Source organism: Papaver somniferum, chromosome 2 (assembly GCF_003573695.1).
Source record: "Papaver somniferum cultivar HN1 chromosome 2, ASM357369v1, whole genome shotgun sequence".
Taxonomy (NCBI): domain Eukaryota; kingdom Viridiplantae; phylum Streptophyta; class Magnoliopsida; order Ranunculales; family Papaveraceae; genus Papaver; species Papaver somniferum.
Genome location: NC_039359.1, coordinates 40,797,427 through 40,814,204, shown reverse-complemented (window position 1 = coordinate 40,814,204; position 16,778 = coordinate 40,797,427). Strand labels below are relative to the sequence as shown.

Sequence of the window (16,778 nt, the reverse complement as noted above, 5' to 3'; positions counted from 1 at the left end):
GTTAAGATCATCAATTGTAAATCCAACCTTTGGTTGTTGATTGATATTGATTGATCCTTGGACATTGGTATTTTGTATCGTCCAAGTTATTCCTTGTGTTTGATTAAAGACTCGCTATTGTTTTAGCTTGAGTAAATCAAAACAAGTGAGAGATATTAACTCCTTGAGATACTTTAATCTAGATTGAGTCTGACTGTTTATTTGATTCTCTAACAAAGTATTTCGGAGTTAGTCCATACAGATTGCTAAGCGAAATATTGGGTGGTGTTGTTAGACCCCCGCTTTTTCAAGGCGGTTTCTTGGTTTTTCTTCCGTAAAGTTTTTTTTCATTTGTATATAGAAGTCTTGTAAATTTCTCTTTCAGTATCTTTATCTTTCAGACTTATTTCAATCTTTTTCTGCGTTTAACCTTCCTTCATAGTACCGTATTCTTTTTCTTGATTCTCATTATGGCTATGGTACTGATCGATCAAAATAAAAAATGGCTATGGTACTTTTTCCAACTCCTCCTGAAAATATTTTTGAATTTTATAACCTTTCGACCTGTTATGGTATAGAGGTTCTCTGGCCATCCCCGTATAAGATTGACGTCTGTGATGTTAGAGATTTGAAGGAAGGAGAACTATTGATTCTCGAATCGCACTTGCAGTGTGGATTCATGCTTCCCATTCCTTCGTTATTTCATGAGTTTCTGTATATTTAAGAATCTTTCTCCCAAGGGGATGGAGTAAAAAAATTTCAATTACATGTGTTCCATTATTCTTCGGAATCATAATCTTCCGGAAGACAAAAAGATAAATGCTGGGGAACTGTGTTCTTATTATGAAGTTCGAACCGTCCATGGTTCTAATCTAAAGAACATTTTTTGTATTAATCCAGAATTATCCCTCGGCTTTGAACATGAGAATCCAGTCATGTATAAGATGGAACCAAGTTTAATGATAAGTGCCCCCTCATCTTTTCAGGTCCATGGGAGCATGGTATTCGAACAACTAACACTTTGAGGCTGAAAGCCTTTCCTTTTCCACGTGAGTTTTCTCATCTATTGTAGATAAAAATAATAATTATGGAGCTCGATTTTTCTTCCCAATACAAAAGGAAAAGGGATAATGTATCTTCCTCTAAGGTTCCATTCCAATTGAATTCTCCGGGTATCTGTGCGGGTCAGTCTTCTACGAGCGGCCATAGCGACTCAGATGGTGCAACCGCACTGAAATTTTTACTAGCTTCTTGCCACTCGACTGATCCATCACCCTCCTCCTCTAAGCTTTCCGAGGTAGAGATTCGAATGGAATCGAAACTTGTCTCGGTAAGATTTCTCCAATTTATGCAAAGAAGACTTTCTTGGTTCATCTGTTTTTCTTGTTTTATTAGCCATTTTAACTGATTAGCGAAGTAATCTTTTCGGTTTATGAACGAATTTGTTAGAGGGGTTAATTTTTCAAGGAAACTCCAGCAGAAAGCTGATAAAGCCCCTTCTACACGGTCGATGTTAGCATCTAGGCTTGATATTGAAAGATCCAACAGCTAGAGTTTAACTCGTCAGGTTGCAGATCTTAGCGCGAAATGCAGGCAGCTTGAGATAAATGAAAACCTTTTGGAGGATAAAATTGTCCAGCTCAATCAACAGCTTAAGAATGCTCGTGAGCATCTTGATTTGACCGAAGCTCTCCCTCATCATTCTTCTGAAATCGGCGCCAGCTCTCATGGTGATATTGCCAGCACCGTTGGCGTTGATACAGGTAGAGGGAAGTGGATCCATAGTGACGGTGAATCTGATAAGGCATCCGAGGACTCTGATTGAAAACTTGTTTATCACCTTTTACGCTTTTTCTCTTTTTATTTTTTGGTAAATTTGGCTTATCTTTCATTCAGTTAAGAGAAACATGTCGCCTTGCTTGCGCATATGAGAACTTTACTAGGTGAGATAGAGGAATGAGGTATCATCACTAAAAATTGTGAAGCATCCAGATGGAGATAAAGGACCTCCGCGAAGAAGAATTTAGGTTTTTGTTGCTTGTTTTCTAGTCGTAACACTTGTGTCGCACTTAGTATGTTTCTTTGGAGTTAAAATTAGTGCTCCTTTTATGCACATGTTTGTGCTTTGATACCTTAGAACTGTGGTGTTGTTTGGTAAAATTTATGTTTTAGTATTGTAGCCATTTTTATAATAAATACCTTTCTCAAATAAATGAATATCACTGGAAAATGCTCTAAAACTTGAGAGGATGTCAAACCATGATTATACTACTATCATGTTATACTAAGTCGACAAGGTCGACCATTTCATACCATACCGACTTACTACAGCTCTAATATTGTTTACACACGTAGAAAAAATACTAAATTTCTTAAGAAAGTGAAAGTGGAAATTAACATAATTATACGAGTTACTGACAAGTCTCAAACCATAATGTAAGAGTTCAAACAATTTCAGACATCCTCCTCATTGTTGTTATCTTCCTCCACATCGTCAGCTTTTTCACCATTAGCTTTTGCTTTCCCCTTTGTTGGACCTATGTTCACCAGCCTCGTTGTAGTAGGGGTTCACTCCAGAAAAGTCAGATGCCTTGAAAAAAGTTCTTGGATCAAGTTCCTCTTCTTCTTCCTCTGATGATGTGCATTAAACTTACTTGCGAGATTGCTAGTACTTTTCATAAACCTAAGAAATTATTTGGGATCTTTCTTACCCATCAGAAGTAACTTTCTTATAGGGCAGTTCTCTTCAGTTTCATCCTTAGGAAGTTAGGATCTTCTATTGAAGGATAAATCTTGTCAATCCATGGTAATATCTCTGCTGCATTGGTAGGACAAGGGATATCTTTTATGTTTTCCTCTTGGAACCTAAACAAAATATTTATTCGATATGACCATGTAGTATAAAACTTACGACATTTCACACTTCTCAGCCGTCTATAATGAAGATTCTGGTTTCAAATGGATAAAACTCTATAATTTGTAACCTAAACCCATATGGGTACGGGCATATGGGACACAAAATCCAACATTCTCCCACTAGTGCCATATGACTCATACATAACTATTACACTCATGGGGTTTTGATGTAAAACAAATTATGCGCGCAACCATAAGAGAGAGCTTACTCCATTTTAATAAGCCATAATATCATTGTTTAACAATGCACTAATACAAGTCATGGCGGTTATACATCATTTAACGACTTACTCACTTCCATGTACTATAACATCAATTCATTATGAAACAACGAAAACATACGTTTTATTCAGTTCATAAGGTTAATAATCATAAGAGCCTTAAATACCATCAGTTTAGATTTACCAAAAGATGCCTATGTTATTCATTCCATCAATAATTGTGTGTGCACATATGGATAACAGGATATGCTGAAACAACACTTTTCCTGAGATCTCAAAGAGTGACGTGGAAACCAACAATTCATCCATGTTATAACTATTATAAGGGGACAACACATTACAATGCAGTTTAATCCCTCAAGGCATGAAATGACAACCCTCATTTTATTAATGGATGTGCATTCACAAGTTCTATACTTGTACTTTCCACATCAATACGTTTTACTGATCCTCTTCTACACAATGGGAAACTCTATTTTTTACGGTATATGGCTCTTTCTCTTCGCTATGTACTTGTAATTGATATCTTCACTTGTATTAGGGTTCTTATTATCTTGTATTTTGATGTTTTTGTTATTCTTGTAAGCGATCATGTAATCACATTTTGATTTGAATAAATTGAAATTGTTGATTGGCCAAAAAAAAAGCTTATTAGCCTATAAGGTTGCACCATTTATTCCTTAAGAGAAAGAGATTTTTGTGCACAATAAATACTCAACCACTTCGCTACGTGGACACACTCCAAGTCTTGAGACAAATTTGGACAACCTTAAATTGTGGTATCGTCACATACCACATATTCAGACTCCAATGTGAATGAAGTAGCTATAATTTCTTTATGCTTCATTTATATGCAACTCAAATTAGCATATGTATCACATAATGACTTTATGAATCACGAGCTTCAAAGATGAGTCAGAACAATTTACCACTCAGAGAAACTTTTTCAGTTCTTCTATCCTCCAAGTTTTTACTAGAGATACTTTTGCTTGATGAAGCTCCGAACATTTATGAGTCATCAAGTTCTATAATATAAAACCAGACACTTGTTTGATCCAATATCAAAATTCAGTTCCTGAAGATATACCACATTATCAGAAGAAACATCAAATTTCTATACTTTCTGAGATTTGAGTATCTCAACTGATTGTGATTATTGTTGGAATATATTACAAGTTAACATACGTACAAGGTACGTGCACAGAAGAATACCTTATATATACGAAATATGAATTAGTCTAATAATACGTCTAATTAAAGAACATTGAGTTGAAGAATTTCGCTCCGAAGCGGTCATGTGAAGCGCATCTTTCATGAAGCGTACGCTTCGCTTCAAATTTCACCATTTCGCTTCGAAGCGGTCATGTGAAGCGCATCTTTCATGAAGCTTTAAAAATTTCGCCTAATTTTTAAAGCTTTTAAAAGAAAAATATGAATATTTTAAGGGGGAATTGAATACCCCACCTCCCACTCATCTGGAGTAGGTTGAACTGGTGTACACACGCTTTGCTTTTGATAAAAATTAGACTTATATCGATATTATCTTCCTAATAAATTTATAATTACTAGTTACGACTAATTTATTTATAAGTAAACATCCGCTTCAAACATCAACCATGAAGTGACGCTTCACGCTTCGACATACGCATCGCTTCGTAAAAATGAAAAACGCTTCACGCTCCGCTTTATGCTTTCAATACCTTGCTTCGTACCCTTTCTTTCTTCTGAAGAATGCAAATGAAGATACATGACCCCTGCAAAGAAGAATTTAGGTTTTTGTTGCTTGTTTTCTAGTCGTGAAACTTGTGTTGCACTTAGTTTGTTTCTTTGTAGTTAGAATTAGAGCGTAGGAGAGACTTGTAATATCTTGGTTAAAGACGGTTGTAAGTGTGAACTAAAACAAATTAGTAGAGATAAGAACTGAAATCTGTAGAAAATACTAGGGTTTCCAAGGTCGGCTTGTAAGAAAGAAATGAATGAAAAGAGAGTTCTGAATAACAAAAGAAAAGGTGAATAAGAAAATCTAAGAACTACTAAACTCACAAGTTCGTACAAAAAACAACAATAAAGAAGCTCCCCCAAATACCCAACAGATACCCTAGATCTATCGCATTGTTTGGTACAATTGATGTTATAGTGTAGTCATTTATAAATTTTTACAAATACCTTTCTCAAATAAATGAATATCACTGAAAATGCTCTCCACACTTAGAAAAAGAAACTATGCTATGCAACCATTTGTACAGCTTACTGACCTATAGCTTTTAATTAGGATTTGTATTGCTTGAATTGGATCCCAAAGGTAAATAGTTTTCCAAATTCTATAATTTGGTTCTTGGCTTGCCCACATCAACAATAGATGATTAATATGTATCTAATTTACAGGTCTTAACACGATTTCTATGAATGAAATCCTTCCATCTACATGAGCACTCGTCTAAAACTGTCCTGAGTAACAATTTAGCGGTGAGGTCAGACATACTAATGTTTCCTCTTTTAACGATAATTAAGGAGAAGCTAAATGTGTGGTATGGACAAATAACATTATTTTTTTGTTTCTTTTTTGTCCTAGCTATTAGCAATAACAGGAGCGTTAATGGTAGAAGCATTTTTCTTAAGCCAACTCTTTTAGCACTAACGTACCCCGTTTTCTTTCCATATAGCATTTTCGTTTTCCTTGCTTCTACTTTGAAATTTAGGTTCCACCTATTTCCCACCCTAAATTTTCGTATTTTCCATTTGTCTTATCATATTTTCCACTCATATATGTTTTTATATTTCCTAAAGTACATCTATTGACTTTATTTTTTACACCCTTAAAAAGTTATTTAGTGTTTGGGTAGTAGGTTTTGATATGTTAGGGTCCTAAGTTTGTGGTCGTTGACCCGTTAGTGAACCAGGGATTCTAGTGAAACAGTTAGGGAAGGTTAACTTCTGTCCACTGAAGAGCACCACCACTAAATCGATATAAGATCCCCACTGTTCGTCATCATCCAAAATACTTATACTACAGGAATTCAATCTTTGGGAAACTGAGATAAACGCTCTCATTGCGATTAACTACGAAATTTTTTATACATTTGGGGAAATTGAATGAAACACTAACAAATTTTATTCACAAGCTATCACTTGTATTGTGGTTTTGCTGTTTGGCACGTTTCAAGTAGTAGAGATTCATGTAATGCATATTTTATTAAGAAAAAAAAACAGGGAAGAACAAATTAATCAAAAAAAGAAAAAACAAATTTATAAAAAAAAAGGGACTAACTGATTAATCAAAAAAAAAATTCAATCATAATCATATATTCCTAACCTAATTCTTAAAACCAGAAAAATAATCCCACATTGTAAAAACAAACACTCTTTCCGTTGGTTAAATTGAAGCCCCCAGAATCTCTTGTTGTAGATTGCATCAAAAAGAAGAATTAGAACCTGGGAAATCGTTGATTTGAATTCCAAACCCTTCCATGGAATATTTTTTCAAAACCCTAAAGATCTCCCTTTGCTTACTAAATTCATAATCCTAGAAACTAAAAATTGTTAACCTTCGGAGAGATAACAAGCAAGAACATACAACATACATGATCTTAATCTACACAAGACATGAAAACTTATCTTGATTTATGGAAGATATGAAAATAAAAAATTGTGGGTATCTCCGTTCAGATGTTAAATCAATCAAGAACTCGTAACTTTTGTTTTTATATCTCATTTTGAAAATAAAACGATCTTGATCTTTGGAGGGGGTCAAACAGGGAAGAAAAAGCTTCAGTTTTAATCTTCACAGAAAAGAACAGGGGAAGAAGAAGATTCAGTTTTAATCTTCACAAAAAAGAACATGGGAAGAAGAAGATTCAATTTTAATCTTCACAGAAAAAAATACGGGAAGAGATCTGAAAAATTGATAATAGTCAAACTTTGTCAAAGGAGGTAGTTGGATGTTGTAATATGGGCAACTTTTAATGCAGACCTCTAGAGCTCGGTGTTCAACACTGCCCAATGGAGGTAGTATGGATTACGCGTAATTCCAGTGTCCTGCATTCCGAGCCCTGCCAAATACTTTTATATTGAATGCAGTCCTTGACCTCACCGTTGACTGCACTACCTCTTATTACTACACCCATGCCAAACGGACCTTTAGTGTTGTTGCGATAAACCATGTAGGACAACAAACCCAGGCGCACTCCCAGCTGATAATTGTGCCACATGTCTATATTGTAAACGAAGTGTGTATATATGAGAACATTTTTTTTTGGCAATTCTAAATAGGTACATAAAGTTATAAAGCGCGCGTAGGACACCAAACGTAATTTTAAAAGCCGGGTGGAGCAGTAAACACTAACTTATAGTATATGCGTCACCATAACACCTAATTTAAAATCACGTTCAGCTAAACGGGCTTATTAATAGAGTTTCTTGGGGGCCATTAGTGTTGGATTAGTCACTAAGTGGACGACACGTCACGGGGAAGAATCCGGAGAAGGTTTTTGGGTCAAAACCGTCTGTGCCTAATAATTTACTGACCCCTGTTTTGACCGATTATATTTCGCCACGTGTCTTGTTTTTCTAAGGAATAGTTAACCCCGTGTGTTAATGATTTATATTAAAGAACGAAAAAAAAAACAAATTTGTTAACGAAATTATTAGACATGTTCTCCTTCAATCGGGTATCGTCAATCATCATCAACTACTATGTCAAATTTATTTTAAACAATAAAAAAAAAAATTCTTGGTAGTGAATACCTTTGATTTGTATGAGAAATAGGATCGACTGTTAAACCTAATTAAATTACTTGTCCCTAAACCTAGTTAAGACAGCCCAAATCTTAGAGCAAGTAGAAACTATAAAGACTCAAACTCAGAGCATTTTTGTTTCCGTTTACCGAGGCAAGCAGGTTCTAATTAAAAACAAAAAAAAATCGTTAAGTCTTGGGAAGACGGAGGTGAAGAGTCAGGCGTAAGCTGTAACGTCTTGGGAAGTGGCGTAGGTGAAGAAGCAGGCGTAACGCTTTCTTCGAAAATGTCGCCCCCTTCCCGCTCCTTCAATGTACCATGTCGGTATTAGTCAACATGTCTCAAATATGTTACGTCTTTGGGAAGTGGAAAACGTTACGCATGCTTTTTCACGGTCACCTTCGCACCTTCCAACATTTTTGCCAGGTAACTGCTTTATGACTTGCTGACTTGGGGCGCCGGTTCGAATTCAAAGAATTTTTCCTCTATATAATCTTCATAGGAGAGTGCGCCATGTGCTCATTTTCATTTCGTCACTTCTCCTGCAAAGTTTCAGAACTTTGTTTTCTTTGTCTTTTTCCTTATTATATTTAACTCCATCTATACAAAGATCATATCATGTCTGGAAGAACTCCATCTCGTCTACCAAAGCGTCTACCAAAACGGTAAGTACCAATCCTTTTTGAGATTATCTTTTGTGTTCGTCATCACTTGTTCCTTACTGTATTATGGTTTTTGTTCGGTTACTTTTACTGTCTCATAATGTTTGGTTTCGTTTTTTCTGTTTGTATTTTATCAGTTTCTGTTTCTGACAATAGTTCTTTATTTGGTGAACTTTTCCAGTTCTGGTAATAAGATACTTGCATCTAAACATCACGGTTCAAGTAGCAGATCTGCGGAGATGGCAGCGACAGCTGCTTTGTATTTAGAGAACCTAAAATCCGACTACCATCTTCAGAGATTCAACGTTTCTTATGCTCATCCTGACAAACAGACTGGCATTCTGACCTGTGAGATTGCCGAGCAGCCATGTGGACCAAATGAGATCGTGGTTACAGAAGGTCAGCTAGAGGCGGGGCTTCGTCCACCCTTATACAACCCTCTGAACACCTTCCAGTTCGAGGTTCTTGCTAGTCTTAATCCTCAAAGGGATTTGTGTCAACCTAATGGAAACTTCTAGTGTATTCTTCGAGAATGTGATTTTCGTAGCCAGGGTATACTTACGGCGCATGAGAGGAACCAGTTCGTCCCTTCCCAGTATGATCTGTATACTCCTGATAGCTTCTTGGATAATTACTGGTGCCATCAGCTTGGTGAGAAGTTCAAAGGCTTTGGTGTGGGTATTTCGAGGAATCGCCGTGCTTTAAGGGGTCCTTTGCTTCTGTTCGATCTTGATCCTCATTCTCCGAGTAACACCACCCTACGTAAGACTAACGATCCGAAGTGGTTCTTGTATCCTATTCGGATTGTTGGTCCCTACGTTTATGGCTGGGACGATGTCGGTGGTGTTCATCCTGGGCTTCCTGATATGCATGGTCATTTGCCGGCTTACAGGCCCTGGGAGCTTAACTGGGTTGTTACACCGGTTCGTAAGTGTCGGGTCACTCGGGCGCAGGTTATTCGGGATGCTGAGGATACTCAGGTAGAAAATACTTCTTTGTGATTTCCCCATGTTTTATAAAATAGCATCTGATTTCAAATTTTGCAGCGTGGGCAGGTTACAGCTGGATCGGGCCCTTCTAATGCTCCAGCTCGTGTTAGTATGCATGCTATTGATGTTGATCTTTCTTGTATTTTTGATGATGATGATGGTGTTGATGATATGGATGAATCCATCCCTGAGTCCGAGTCTTTTAACTCTGAGGGCGATATTGTTGTTCCCCAGAAGAGTGACGTCGCTAAAAATTATGCTTCATCCGATGGAGTTGCTCCAGGTGGTGGTAAGGATGTCCGTATGGGTTGTGATGGAAAGGATGCTCCATCCGATGGAGGTGCTCTGGGTGGCGGTGGTAAATTTGTTTCTGTTGGTGGTGGCACTGGTGTGCTTAATTCATTTGCAAGTGGTTTTGCTAATTTTTCAGTTGTTCCTTCCTCATCTACTTCGATAACTGTGTTTGGTGAAGTTGCTCAAGCTGCTGGTGTCCTTTGCTCGGATGAGTTCCTTAATATGAGCGTGGAGGACCAAGCACAGGTTTTCGACACGCAAGACGAGGCTATTCAGCGTTGGAGCAATACCATGGTAAGTTTTTACAGCTTTTTTATGTTTGATAAGTGCATTTTAATTTCCCCTGTCTAACTTTAAGTTTTTTACTCTTGTGTTAGGCCCAACGCTTTTATACTGCAATGTTGTCCAATTCTCGTGTTGCTAGAAAACGAGCCAAAACCATTGAGGGGGATACTCACCGTGTGCAATCCAGTCGGAATGCTTCTAATCAAGAGATTGATATTTTGCGCCGGGAAAAACAAGCACTTGAAGGTATTTACCATTTTATTTTGCTTCTTGTCTAAGTGGTCCTTCTATTGGTAGCCATGATTCGTCCACTCAAGGAGAGAGCCCAACTTGAGCAGACCCTAATTTTGTTTTAACCAACCACAAAGGTTGCTTTAATCAGTATGTTTACTACGTTAACTGTTCTTTACAACTTTGCATTGATTAACTCGTCTTTGTTTTTTCTAACTCGCAGAAGCTCGCAATCGTTTGATAGAGGTAGAGAAGCAAGTGGCTGAACTCAATGAGGAGAATGCGAATTTAGATGGTGAACTTGTTGGTATTGAGGCTCGTCATGAGGAGGAGCTAGAGGCTGAGCGCGCTGACTGGACCAAGAAAACTGAAGATCTTCATGTTGACTATGCAAAGAAGATAAAAGACGCGTACAAGGATGGTCGTCGCGAAGGTAAAAGAGATGTCGCTACTACTTCCAATATCGTGACTCCTGCTCAGACCCTTGATGAAGAGCCAAATTTACCTGGTGGTCCATCCGAGGGTTCAGATAAAATTGTTGAACAATTTAATGGTGTTAGTACCTGCTGCTTGTGGTTTTATTTTCTGTTATTCCTCCCTGAGATTTTGTTGATAGTTTTGTGTTAAAGTCCTCGTATGTGCTCCGAGGAAATGTTTAAAGGTTGTGGTCGTCATTTGTAATTCCTCATGTGCTTTTTCGAGGCGATGTTTGAAGGTTCGTCTTTTGTTTGATAAGTCCTCTTATGTCTGAGGCAAATGTTGAATTTACTTTTTAATATTCATTAATGAATTTCCTTTGAGCAACACTATCTGAATTTTTTTTTTATAATTGAGTTAAAAATATTTAAATTTTTTTTATTAGTTTAATTATTATGGTGATGTGTGGTTGACAACATCAAATTTGTTTATTTCATGATGATATAGAAGTTCTGGTATGTACTTTATGGGATTTGATGGTTGCCGACAAATTTTATCTCTCGCAGTGCTAGATCAAATATGATCTACCAGCATGCACGCCAATCATTTGGAATTTTTTGACGTCACCCAAACCATAGTTTAAACAACCTAAATTATACCGATGACTCACCTCACCAGTTAGTCGTTACCTCCTCAAAGTAACACCATCTTCCTCAGAAAAATACAAGGATCATCACGGATAAACACTCACATATAATATTGTACGGAAGATGGGTTTCTCAAGAACTTATAATCCAAGATTTTCTCTTAAATCTTCAAAAACTCGCTGAACATCATCAACCATATCAGAATGGTGAAAATTAGTATCATTAATTGTATGAATACCTGGTGAATACATTATTTAAATATTCTCAAGGTAAAATTTGACCAGATCAAAAATCCAACTTGTACGATTGTTAATTACAGACATCGATTGATACTTCATACATGAAATCCGAACTTGGATATTTTTTTGTTGTGATTTTGGGTAACTGAACTTTTTTTTTCCAGGGATGGTTGGATTTGGATTGAGAAGAAAAGTGTTTGCGAGAAACAGATTCTACTTCGAACATCATTTTTGGTTTTCCATTAGAATTGACAGTGTAATTAAAGAAACAAAAAATGGTAGAATTTTGACAATTTTGAGAGCGTAGGATAAGAGGAGGTGAGTGTAGTTTAGGTGAGGTTTACTATAGTTACACTATGGTTTAAAGTCTAGTTTGGATGTCTTACATCCACTCATTTAGTCAACACACAACTAAATATAAAGCTTACACTCTCACTGTATTGTCTCACTATTCTGCTGCAATCCATTTGCAAACCTTTTGTAATCAGCTTGCAAGCATACTAACATCATATTACTCAAAAATATCCTTACTATTGCTCATCTTCAATCCACCTCATAAAACCCTTAGCCAAACTCATCATCGCCAACGCATCCTAAAACAGCAAGGTAATCAGCATCACCGTCAGTAATCAGCATAACCACGACAAGCTGACTCCAAGCTAAGAGTCGCATAGTAAAGAGGATCTTCCAACAGGCTCGGTTGATAGCTCTTTGCGTATGGTGACCCAAAGATCAAGTCAGGTACCACGTAACAATCGAGAGGAAATACTGTTATCCCCAATCTCGGCAAAAATCTTTCACTTAACAAGACTTTGACCTGCGGAGGAAAAGTGATACTGCAAGCCAGAAATAAAATAAGACGGGAAACATAAAGAATTGATTCAAGGGCTCAACAACAGAAAGAAGAGACATATCATGAACTTCCATGAAAGCCGTAAAACTAGAAGAACATGAGAGGAAGATGAATGATGCTCATCTTCCTGGGGTATTTATTCAGTTTAATTGATAAGGATAGATTCGATCAATTGGGCATCAACATTATAATCTCACAGGGTTTGGCGTGCATCTGTTTTTGTTTGAACGATACTAGTTGTGCTAGTTGTTTGAACTGCATCATTCACTGATTAGAGTTCTTGCGATATAGTTATTTGGCTGCTTTCTGATCTTTTTGAAACAAATAATGCTCTTTTAAACGGCAATAGGATTATTGCCTCTTTTATTGGTATGCATGGTTCATATAAATGAAATCCTAGTATTGCTGGATATGGATTCATTGATGGAAACAATGTAGTAGTGTTCTTAATTGTAGTTCAGGGTATACGACTCTAAACTTGATATTTTATGCAATTTGTAGAACGCACCATTATTAGGATTAATATATTTTGGAACCTTTTAAAATTCTCGTTAATACCCGTTTTATGCACCAAAATTTACTCAACCATTTTGTCTGCAGTGGATGGGGTACATTTTAGTGTATAAAGCAAGGCCTAACGTCGGTGATTTTAAAAAGGATACGAGCCTTCTTGGGAGAGTTAGTGCAATTATTTTGGCTAGAGATTGCTATAAAGCAATGGATTCATCTATGGAGCTCAACTACGGAGGTTTTAAAAACTAATCTGCAACTCAGATTATGAATCATTGGGAGGATATAATGTACTTGTAGCTATAGTAATCTTCTCTTTGTGATGGTTTCTTGACCTTGTAAATAATCTGTACATATCTTTTTATCTTTCAATATATCTTTTCCATTTCAAAAAAAAGATATTTTTGGTGGTTAAGGACACAAGAGATATCTTTGGAACAGTCACTTAGACATAGATTAGGAAGCACCCAGCTTGTGTTATATTTTGTTCTGGTGGCGGAGCTGGAAAACAATTGGTTGCTTGAAAACTTATTGGATTGGCGCGGTTGGTTTTCTCAGAATTCAAGAAGTTAAAATTATTTAGTAAAACCGAGGAGTTTAAAACTGAGTATCAATAACCCTCTCGGGAAGGTGTACCGGTTTAGGCGGTTACTAGTTTTTTATTCCATTAAGTTTTTTTCCCTTGTATATAAATTAGTCTTGTAAATTTCCTTTTCAGTATCTTGTATCTTTCAGACTTCTTTCAACCTTTTTCTACGTTTAACCTTCCTTCATAGTACCATATTCTTTTTCTTGATTCTCATTATGGTAATGGTACCTTTTCCAACTCCACCTGAAACAATCTTTGAATTTTATAATCTTCCGACCTGTTGCGGTATAGAGGTTCGCTGGCCTTCCCTGTATACGATTAACGCCTATGATGTCAAAGATTTGAAGGAAGGAGAATTATTGATTCCCGAATCGCACTTGCAGTGTGGATTCATGTTTCCCATTCCTTCGTTAGTTCATGAGTTCCTGTATATTAAAAATCTTTCTCCAGCGGAGATGGAGTCGAAAATTTTCAATTACATGTGTTCCATTATTCTTCGGAATCATAATCTTCCCAAAAACAGAAAGATAACTTCTGCCATATTGTCTTCTAATTATGAAGTTCGAACCATCCCTGGTTCTTATCTAAAGAGCATTTTTTGTAGCAGTCCGGAATTATCACTCGGCTTTGAACATAAAAATTCATTCATGTACAATAATTTGGATGGCACTAAGTTTAATGATAAGTACCCCCTCATCTTTTCAGGTCCATATGAGCATGGTAATCGAATTGATGCCTTTTTGAGGCTGAAAGCCTTTCCTTTTCCTCGTGAGTTATTTTGTAACTCTTTATTTTTGTGCATATTAGAGATAAGGCGCACAGTACTATATCTTTTAATTTGTTCATTCTTTCTTATCTATTGTAGATAAAAAAAAAAACTATGGATCTCGGGTTTTTTTCCCAATCCAAAAGGAAAAGGGATGTTGTATCTTCGTGTAAGGTTCCCAATTCTTCTGGTTGTTGTGCGAGTGGCTCTTATTCGAGCGTGCATAGCGACTCAGATGGTGCATCCGCCCTAAAATTGTTACTAGCTTCTTGCCACTCGACTGATCCATCACCCTCCTCCTCTAGGCTTTCCGAGGTAGAGAATCGGATGGCATCGAAACTTGTCTCGGTAAGAATTTCTTCATTATGCAAATAAACTTTCTTGTTTCATCTGTGGTTTTTCTATTATTAGCCATTTTAACTGATTAGCGAAGTATTTTTGTCAGTTCATGAACGAATTTGTTATAGGGGTTAATTTTTCAAAGTGTCTCCAGCAGAAAGCCGATGAGGCTCCTTCTGCACGGTCGATGTTAGCAGCAAAGCTTGAGATTGAAAAATCCAACAACGCGAGTTTAACTCGTCAGGTTGCAGATCTTAGCGCGAAATATAGGTAGCTTAAGCTAAATGAAAACCTTCTGGAGGATAAAATTGTCCAGCTTAATCAACAGCTTAAGAATGCTCGTGAGCATCTTGATTTGACCGAGTCTCTCCCTCCTCATTCTTCTGAAATTGGCGCTAGCTCTCGTGGAGATGTTGCCAGCACCTTTGGCGTTGATAGCGGTAAAGGGAAGTCGATCCTTAGTGACAGTGTATCTGATCAGTCATCCGAGGAATCTGATTAAAAACTTGTTTTTCACCTTCATACCCTTTGTATCTTTTTATTTTTGGTAAATTTGGATTATCTTTCTATCGGTTAAGAGCAACATGTCGCCTTGCTTGGGCATATGAGAACTTTAGTAGGTGCAATAGAGGAGAAAGGACCCCTGTAAAGAGGGATGAGGTATCATCACTGAAAATTGTGAAGAATGCAGATGAAGATAAAGTCAAAGAAGAATTTAGGTTTTTGTTGCTTGTTATGTAGTCGTGAAACTTGTGTTGCTTGATGTAGTTTTTACAAGTGGTAAGAAATGGATTCGATTCTCGGACTCTTCAAAGATTTGGTTTTAGGACTAATGAAGGAAACAAAAAATACTAAACAAGAATTGCTAAAATAGACCAAAAGATTGATATGTGATTTTGTATTCAAATAGGGCGAAAATTCAGGATTTCGAGATGCCACCGCTATTACGTATACTAGAATGTTAAATAATTTTCTAAAATTTCTCCGGAAATCTCAAGACGATTTAGGACACAAAGTACGTCTCGGAAAACAAATCGTTTAAATCAATAAAAATTCTTAAATGACTAATAATTTTCTTCACTGGTACGCTGGTCTCTATGATAAATATATAACTCATTAGTCAAGCATTAGGACACGTAAAGATTAATTATTATCGTTACTACACAATAATATAAGGGTCATGGAAAAACGATAATATAGAAAATAATCTAAAACACTCTAGTATACATAATATGGTTTTCTATCTAATCCTAGAAAAATAATTTAGCTACTCATAACTGAAAGTAATAATGCAAAAGAATTAAGGGAATTCATTTTTATTCAACTCAAATGGACTTAGAGAGTTTGCTTATTTTATATCCAACTTCCCGTTTGCTCACTTTCATTTACGAGAATGATAGGTGTAAAGATCAAAATCAATACAAAGACAGGATAAAAGATCACCACTCCCTCCCGTGCTAAGTTGCCTTAATCACTTCCAAGCTTCCATAAGTGGAGCACAATGTTATATTCCTCCATATTCTCTTATTAATGTAAAAATATTTCATTTGTATATGCCAGCTCCTTCTTTGGATTAATTACACATCATTAGTAAATGGTAAGTTCAGCCGATCATGTCGTCATTCTCCCAATACGTGCGATCATGCCTGCCATTTTCCAAATATCATTTAGTGCCCTTTACTGCCTTGTTTGCCTCATCAATCTTCCCATAGTTGTCATTATGTTTTGACCATTAAAATATGGCAAGTCAAGCTGGTATTTTTCATATCCCTTCTTTATACACTTTATTACTCGACAAGGTAGGTTGGTCCCATATGTAACAGTATCAAGACTAGGACCTTGCTCGTGCCAGTTGAGTTCTTTGACATTTGTAGAGCGCCACCATGAACGTCCTTGTTATGGGATAGCCGAGGGATTCATCTGCTTTAAAAACTGCAAAACTCAGCAAAACCATCAAATTTGTATAAAATAAAGAACCAGATAAATGTAAATTAAGATGTAAAAATGTAGTGTTTACATACTTATCAAATACCCCCAAACCTACATTTTGCTAGTCCCGAGCAAACCTCTCGGGAGGGTTTAACAGAGGTGTACCCACAAAACCATT

At 36.7% G+C, this 16,778-nt stretch overlaps 1 long non-coding RNA gene across 1 annotated transcript; it reads left to right on the top strand.

Annotated features, from left to right (window-relative positions):
• Window positions 1-11,494: 11,494 nt before the first annotated feature.
• Window positions 11,495-12,574, top strand: LOC113353150. Its single transcript, XR_003361107.1, has 2 exons — window positions 11,495-11,644; window positions 11,779-12,574. It is a non-coding gene; the product is annotated as an uncharacterized LOC113353150 (long non-coding RNA).
• Window positions 12,575-16,778: the final 4,204 nt, after the last annotated feature.